Source organism: Periplaneta americana, chromosome 13 (assembly GCF_040183065.1).
Source record: "Periplaneta americana isolate PAMFEO1 chromosome 13, P.americana_PAMFEO1_priV1, whole genome shotgun sequence".
Classification (NCBI taxonomy): domain Eukaryota; kingdom Metazoa; phylum Arthropoda; class Insecta; order Blattodea; family Blattidae; genus Periplaneta; species Periplaneta americana.
The window spans coordinates 55,768,578-55,777,590 of record NC_091129.1 but is presented as its reverse complement, the minus strand read 5'-3'; the positions used below and the strand labels follow the sequence as shown (position 1 = coordinate 55,777,590).

General features: G+C 35.6%; 1 protein-coding gene across 2 annotated transcripts in view; it reads left to right on the top strand.

The window, feature by feature from the left end:
• The first annotated feature begins 58 nt into the window (after positions 1–58).
• LOC138711941 (SLIT and NTRK-like protein 4) overlaps positions 59–9,013 on the top strand; it is a 137,444-nt gene continuing 128,489 nt past the window's right edge. The window contains exons 1-2 of one of the 2 annotated variants that reach the window (XM_069843243.1): positions 59–474; positions 730–878. The gene's annotated coding sequence lies outside the window, so the exon portion shown is untranslated. The remainder of the gene's footprint in view (positions 475–729; positions 879–9,013) is intronic. The other variant, XR_011335540.1, reaches the window with a different exon arrangement.

Below are 9,013 nucleotides of genomic sequence, written 5' to 3'. Positions count from 1 at the left end.
TAGAGTTGATGCAAGTTAACAAAATACAAATACTTAGATATAAAGTGATTGAAAGCTGAATGTAAGTACCTGACAATCTTATCTCGACAACAGTTAGTATTTTGAAACTGTAAGCTGTGATAACATATTTGCAGTTACTGGGAAGACAAGACACAGCTGCAAAGTGCGATGGTGTTTGTTCACAAAGTCGAAGTTATATTAAACACGAAAATAATGTTACCATTATTATAAAGACAACTGTAAATTCCTCTATTTCCTCTTCCACAGTGAAATACGAATTAGTTTGGACTGATGAATTTTTATTGCGATAAATTTTCATATTACAACATACTCATAATTTGCCAAGCTTACACATAGAATTGCCGACATTGCAAGTGCAATTGGAAGAAAAGAAGAAGAATCGTTTAGTTTCAGCCACCAGCCTTAGTCGGCCTACGAATACGAAAGCGGACACAGAAAACGACGACTGGAAAAGTAAGTATTCTTTCTCCAAATTTCACATAATGTAGACAAAGTACTTGATATACTATATTTACATTTATTTATTGAAAGTCGTACATTAAAACAAGATACCTACAAACGTTTACGGTTAAGGGTAAACTATTTTGTCCCTATTCCATATCTTCAGGCCCTTATCTCCAACAGTTAATTTGTCTTTATTTCATTATAAGCCTGTACTCATAACACACATTTAAAAATCAAAGTACAAAAAAAGAAAATAATTTTCAGAGCCTGACACTGAGGAAGAGGAAGAAGAAGATGTTATTCACAAGAAAAGAAGACAGGCTAAATAAAGTGAAAAATAAAACAAAATGAATTAACACAAAAAGACTTTGGAAATTGAAGAATTTCTATGAGTTCCATATAACACAAGTTGGGTGAGTAGCATTAATATTGAAATTATTAGGTTTAAGATTTTCGCACGGTAGCGTTGCGGTTAAAGCGTTGCGCTACAAGCCGAGAGATCCTGGGTTAGATTCCCGGTGTGGTCACGGATTTTCTCCACTGATCTAATTTTTCCGACCGTTCTATGGTCTTAGAGTTCACTCAAACGCTAACAGAAATGAGTATTACTCGACCTAGACCAGTGGAGTCCTGTAGCCCGGAGCCGTAGCGCTACTACTCATGCGTTCTTAATACCGCCTCGCGATAGTTCACATTACGCCCGCGGCTCCATTCGCCTTGGTCGAGTAATACCAGGGGTTTTTCCTTGCGAGTAAGTGTAGTAAACATGTAAGATTGACATCCCTACCTTTACTGATGTCGACAGTTCGTAGACGTGGAAGCCTTAATCTGCCGCACCCTGTGGCTTCCATCGCCTGTAAGAAGAATTGCTTTACTTTTAATAACTTTAAAAACGAAGAGAAGAGAAAAATAGTTGTTTTCATGTACAGATGTACATGATATGATTTGCCAAAATTATATAGATAGTAAGTTACATATCGGTCTACTGAACAAACTGTCTGGTGAAATGTAATTATTTCTTCTATTTTTATCTGTAATTTGTAAAGTACAATGTTTTTAAGATTGATAGTAATCTAATTATGTGTTTACATTTCGACTGTACGTATACAGGGTGTTAAAGTATCCAATTTATTTTAGAAGGTGCTAGTATGCATAAAAACAAGAAAATAATGTCTAATAAACATAGGTCCTACAACACATACTTTCTGAGATCTGAACACTTGTTCATAGGATGTACTCAATGTGACGTCCATTCATAGCAATGCATTCCTCTGCATTCAGCGTAAGGAATCACCCACTCTTTGAAATTGATCTGGTTCCTTAATATAATATATACAATATAATATTGTTTTATTCAGTCTACATGACATATCAATACAAAAAGTTAATGACACTTATTTATGTAAGTAATCATTATGTTCTATACAATATGAATTGGACAGCGAACGTTTTCGCCCTTCGGGCATCATTAGGCTTTACATGCAATATCTTATACATTTAGTCACTGTTATGGAATGAAATACAATAATAATCTATACTAATAATAAATCTGTTGCCGAAATTCTTCTGGTAATTTTCGATTTTCCAAAAATAATTGGTCCTAACATATATAATTAACCACCCTGAAACCGAAAATCGCTTTTTTGACATTTTTGTTTATATGTCTGTCTGTCTGTCTGTATGTTTGTTACCTTTTCACGCGATAATGGCTGAACCGATTTCGATGAAAATTGGAATATAAATTAAGTTCGTTGTAACTTAGATTATAGGCTATATGGCATTCAAAATACGTTATTTAAAAGGGGGGTTATAAGGGGGCCTGAATTAAATAAATCGAAATATCTCGCTTATTATTGATTTTTGTGAAATATGTTACATAACAAAAGTTTCTTCAAACATGATTTCTGATAAGTTTTATTCTTTGAAAAATTTTGATAGGACTGATATTTAATGAGATAAATGAGTTTTAAAATTAAAATAACTGCTATCTAAGGCGGTGTATTGAAATAAAAAACAAATGACTTCGTATATAAGGGGCCTTGGACACAACAATCGAAAGCTATGAAACATAGCCTACAGACAATGTTTCTGTGTTTGTATGGTAATATCGGAAGCTAAATTAACCGATTTGTATAATTAATTATTATTTCATCATTGGAAAGTGTAGTTTCTCTGGATGGACATAATGCTATAATGTTATTACAGTAACTTGTGAGTGAATTGAGGACAGGTAAGATTAAAATAGCTTCTTATGCACAGAAAACTTGATAGGTTATTCTGTATATTCATTTCCTGTATTTCTTATAATAATGTTTATGAACATATTCATTTTTATCTCAGAGTATTAACGAACAACGAGAGTGTATTGATTTAGTATGCAGTAATAGTACGTTAGCTTAGCAATCCATTATTTTATAATTCAAATTTTAACTACACTCAATTGAATCGTGTTAAATATATAAAATACATATGCAATAAATGCAATGCAAAAAAATTGGGTAATGAGCCAAGCAGATTATGTTGTAAAAGTTGTTCCTCCTGAGATTCAAGAGCTCCCACAACAAATTAAAAACTTTCTAATTCGAGTACATCCGTTATCAACACACTTTTTCATAATATAATATAATATAAACATAATAATAAATCTGTAGCCAAAATTTTTCTGTTAATTTTTGCTTTTCCAAAAATAATTGGTAATAACAATTAAGAAACATGTTAAAGGAATTGTCATTGCACCAAATGAGTGGTCTCTGGATCAAAATGATCGCATTTTAATATTTTAAATACAATTTAAATTAAGTAACATATTAAACGATTTATCCTTCTATCAAACACGAATGTTCCTTGGATCAAATGTCCTATTTTAATTATGTAATTACTTTATATTTAGTTCTAACGGGTGCAGCGGAGCGCACGGGTACGGCTAGTTTAATAATAAATGAACATTTAAAATTGGCTAGTAGTAATTGTATCTAAAATAATGTACAGATTATAAAATTTTTTGTATAATACTGAAGAACTGTGGCTGTACTGCTGTGTTATATTGATATTGATATTGATATTTATTTGTCATTCAACTTTACAATTCACAGTTATGGTGGACCTTCACATTTCTGTTTTTCGATCCACCATCCCTTTATACATATAACTCTTTTCTATTAAGATATTCTTTGCCGAGAATTTCTTGATTGCTTTCTAATGTTCTGTTATGACTGAATTGCTATATGTCCTTCCCCCTCTATCCTCTTCTATTCTCTCCCTCCTACCTAGACTGTTTCCCTTCCATTCCTAAATTTCCTATTTTATTACCCCTGTCCATATATTTATTTCGATAATACTCCTATAGTTATAGTACCCCTGCTACTACTCCCAATCCAAAACATTGAAAAACATCAAATATCTAATTCACTTAAATTACACTTCCAATTTCTCTCTCATTCCACTTCACATTTGTTCAGATATATACAGTACAAACATATATATATATATATATATATATATATATATATATATATATATTTCCCCACTTTAATTCTCATTGTATTCATTGTTTGATAGTTTATCTTATTACACTCTTACCCTATCTTCTTACACTTAACACTTTCTTCTCTGTTCCTTTTCTTACACTTTTGCCACCCCTAACTTTCCTGCACTCACTTTTTAGCACTCTTCTTCTTCGCTATAACCTCTCCAACGCCTTATCTATTCAGTCCTCACAATCACTAATATTTGGTAGTCGCTTCATTCCTTCACTCGTTCTTCTCATGTTTTCTCTTGCCTTTCCTCCATTAGTCTTGTCTATGCTTCTGACCTCAGACACTACCAGTTGTTTCCCTAATCCTTCGTCCGCAGTATTTTATATCTGCCTCACGTTATGTTTTCATCCTTGGTTTATTCTGGTCAGCTGTTTCGTACTCGAAGTAGACGTCAGGTATCGTCATTGTCCATCTCTCGTTTCATTGATATTGAAGTTTTGTGTCGTATGCATTTTTCCATTCTTCCTAGCGTGCTGCCTTGACGTACGCATAGTTTCGCGTCCATTGAACCTCCGTTTCAATGCGCCTTGATTCACACTGGCTTTGCTAGATTTCGGTCCAAAACTCTGGTTTGTCACAATTCTTTCCACAGTATTCGAGAACGTACACTTTATCGTTGATTTTCAATTAATCTATGCCTCAGACTAAGCAGATCTTTCCTCTGCTGTGTTATATGTAAATTAAAAAACTGTGAACATGTTAAAGACGTTCCTCATTTAAACTTCATAATTGTTAATTGAATGTTTTCTATCAATCTTGTCTCAATGGTTCAAACTTGGTACGGTGAAATCAATCTGAAATACATTAAATGTTATGTAGAGAAATTTCAATATGCCATGATGTTAAAATCTATTGAGTGGTTGTCAAATATACTCACGTTTTAAAAACGTGTATACTGCACAAGCTATTCTGTTACATTTCATTGAGACGATTCAAGAATAGGTTTTATCTGTAATGAAATGTAGTATCAGAATATATGAAAATCTGGTGTGAATAAATATAATGATTGTATGAACATACTTACAACGACAAGCAGTTGACACAGTTACGCTGATTTCACTGACTGAAATGGCGCGAACAACCTGTTGTGCTTGCGTAGAAACCTTTGACGCGGAAGAATATTGGGTTGTTTTTATTTTATTTTAGTAGGTTATTTTACGACGCTTTATCAACAGCTTAGGTTATTTAGCGTCTGAATGAGATGAAGGTGATAATGCCGGTGAAATGAGTCCGGGGTCCAGCACCGAAAGTTACCCAGCATTTGCTCATATTGGGTTGAGGGAAAACCCCGGAAAAAACCTCAACCAGGTAACTTGTCCCGACCGGGAATTATTGGGTTGTGATTGGGTTAGAGGTTATATAGGGGGTTTCGGATGTGAACAAAATTTTCGTTAAGAACACAACAACGTCTTTTTGGATTTGCTTAGCAATATAATACTCCTCGGCAGAATTTATTAATTTTCTGTCTATTCCAGAGTTTAGAATTTTTAGCGTTTTGAGGATGGGGCCTAATTCGTGTCCAGTTTCTATTAAGTGGGTGGCGTATGTAGATTTTTTTCTGTTATGTTTGAAGTCGGAAATGTGCTCACTATATCTAATTTTGAAGTTTCTTTTGGTCTGTCCTATGTATTTTTGTTTACACGTATAACATTCAAGTATATAGATCCCGTTATTATTTTATATTATTGTATTAATGTTTCCCCATAACCACATCTGTGGAGTAACGGTCAGCGCGTCTGGCCGCGAAACCAGGTGGTCCGGGTTCGATTCCCGGTCGGGGCAAGTTACCTGGTTGAGGTTTTTTCCGGGGGTTTCCCTCAACCCATTAAGAGCAAATGCTGGGTAACTTTCGGTGCTGGACCCCGGACTCATTTCACCGGCATTATCACCTTCATCTCATTCAGACGCTAAATAACCTAAGATGTTGATAAAGCGTCGTAAAATAACCTACCAAAAAAACCAAAAGTCTAGGGGATTTAGGTTTGGGGAACGAGCAGGCCAAGGTGTGGGGCTTCCCCGACCAATTCAGCAGTCAGATGTTCATGCACATTGCGGAGAAAAGGTGCTGGTGCGCCATCGTGCGTGAACCACATCTTTAGTCTCTGCTGACATAGCACATTCTCCAGCAAGGCAGGCAATACGTTAATAAGAAAGTCCTGAGAGTCTTTGTGGTAGCACGTAATTAATCTATCACCAAGAACGCCTGTCCAAACGTTGATTGACAATCGGTGCTGCTGCCTTGTTTCTTCAACTGCAAGGGAATTTTCATCAGCCCACACATGCTGATTAGAAAATTCACAACATCATCTCTGTTGAACTTCGCTCATATCCGCAACCAGACTTTTGTTTTTAGTATTCCTTACGGCGACGTAAGGGGTGTCAACTACGGTATGATTATCTGTTAGTCTGCTGTATTGTAGGGCAGAGAAATGCATTGCCATAAATGGACGTCACATTGAGCACCTCCTATGAACAAGTGTTCAGATCTTAGAAAGTATGTGTCGTAGGATCCATGTTTATTAGACATTATTTTCTTATTATGATGCATGCTATCACTTTCTAAAATAATGGATAATTTTTAACACTGTATACCATTGCCAATGACCTTGCTCCCAACACATACCAATACACAACTGAACAACAAACGACTACTCCAGCGTACGTATCGGGCAAAGCAAATAATGACTGTCTATTCTCTTTTCATAAGAGTTAGACTCACAAACACATCTTTTTCTGTAAAAATCTAGATAGTTACAGAAAAATATTATGTGACTTTTTCTTAGTTGTTTATGCTCTAACACCAAAATTTTATTTTATTTTATTTTATTTTATTTTATTTTATTTTATTTTATTTATAGTTTCTATATTCATTAGTAAGTTTACAGTTGACTCTGTATTATCCGGGTCAATGACAAGGATAATAAACATGTGTAATTGAAATGATGGATAATACACTTTTTATCGAATACTACTGCAGTAACAAAACAACTAGAATCACAAATACAGTAATCTATGAAGTCGCGATTGTATTGAAACTACACAACCATAGCTTTATCCAACTCTTAACATACTGCAATGATCGCTTCATTGCCTTGCTTTGTGAGAAATTTCTTTGTAGAGTCCAAAGTTGTGAATCCAATAAGCTTGTTTATTTTATTAGGTTATTTTACGACGCTGTATCAACATCTCAGGTTATTTAGCGTCTGAATGAGATGAAGGTGATAACGACGGTGAAATGAGTCCCGGGTCCAGCACCGAAAGTTACCCAACATTTGCTCGTAATGGGTTGAGGGAAAACCCCGGAAAAACATCAACCAGGTAACTTGTCCCGACCGGGATTCGAACCCGGGCCACTTGGTTTCGCGACCAGACGCGCTGACCGTTACTCCAAAGGTGTGGACTATAAGCTTGTCTTTATTCTTTTTCATATCAAGCCCTATATGTTCACAAGACGCATACGTGAGCAGGATTTCCTTCACTGCATTTCTTTATCTAATTCATTTATTATTTCTCATTATTCTTTTATCCACAATTTGATATTTTAAAGTGTAGCATTTGACGCCTAGTAATAAATTTATCAGCTGTCGAACGTGAAAAAAAAATGCACCCTATGATCAGAAATGGCCGGGAAATATAAACAGATCACTTGCGTTCCAAGTCTGGTGTTTGAGACAGAACTCGCCCTCTTTTATGGTGATAAGCAGGCTTAGGATCCGGGACACTATAGCAACCAATGTACGCACAACTTGACATAGAGTTCCTTGAACATAGTAGACAGACATACAGTGAATGTAAACAACGACGTCAATGTGCTGCGTTATATTCTACTGTTAATAGTACAATCTAATGACGGTGGAAAATGAAGTAGAATACATAGCTTATAAGCAGGCTTCGAGACTTTGGACCCGATACAGTAAGTTTACTATACATGCAATATAGGTTGTTGACTCGCTGCAGGTAGATAGAGATGTGTTGAGGTAACAACGTTGCTATTTAGAGTAGAGTACGGTAGTATGGGAAACATGCATATGTACATTCTGAAAGTAAATATACATTACACAATGATAATGTCAAAAGAATGTGAAAAACATTTATTCTCCTGTCTTTTATAAGCATTTCTGTTTAATTATACACAGTGTTAATGGTGGAAATAAGCATGTAGCAATTTTAATTTACTCATTTATCCTATTGGTCGTCTTTAGGAAGTGCAGTTACAATACCGAAATGCAATGTACTACAAGATACATTCTCAGTGTCTCAAACGAAAATCTTTTTCGGTTATCTGCCAAAGTTTGTACTGTAGAAAGCTGCGCTCTACGTCGCATGACGTGATAGGAGCAAAACGAAAAACCTAACATAATTGCAGTCTCTAAGGGATAGTCCTTTATTCTCGGGTGACTCTATGTCCACTAATTTGCTGTTATCCGTTATTTTTACATAAAATTGATTTCCACTTCTGTTTTACACGTTCAGGAACCGGTCTACTTGATGTCTCATTAATTCTCTGCATCATTTTCTAAATTAATTTGAAGGCTTCCGACATCTCTTGCTCTGACTTTTCTAACCGTGTAATAGTTTCAGACACAGTTTGTATGAAAACCAAATTATTCGTCAGAACCTTCAAATCCAGAGCGTTTTCCTTTGCGTATTTGTTGGCATCCATTCTACAGTACCCCCACCCACTGTACGCTTTACCACTATACTCAGTACGCCGTTATGCGGATTTCCCACTGAACTGCTCTATCGGGTCCGAAGTCTCGAAGCCTGCTTATAAGTTTTCATATCCCTCGGCGACATTGAAGTCGTTAGCGTTACAATGAACACCCATGTAGTACATACTTGCAACTAGTTCGAAAAAACTGTTCACTATATATATTGAAAATGCACTGTGATGGTCTGAGTTCGTTTCGTAGGGAGAGACGGAAGAATACTGTACCTCTGATCACGAACCGGATTGTACACTAACACACAGGTGAACAAAACTCAACGCGCTGTCTCACTCTATCTATACT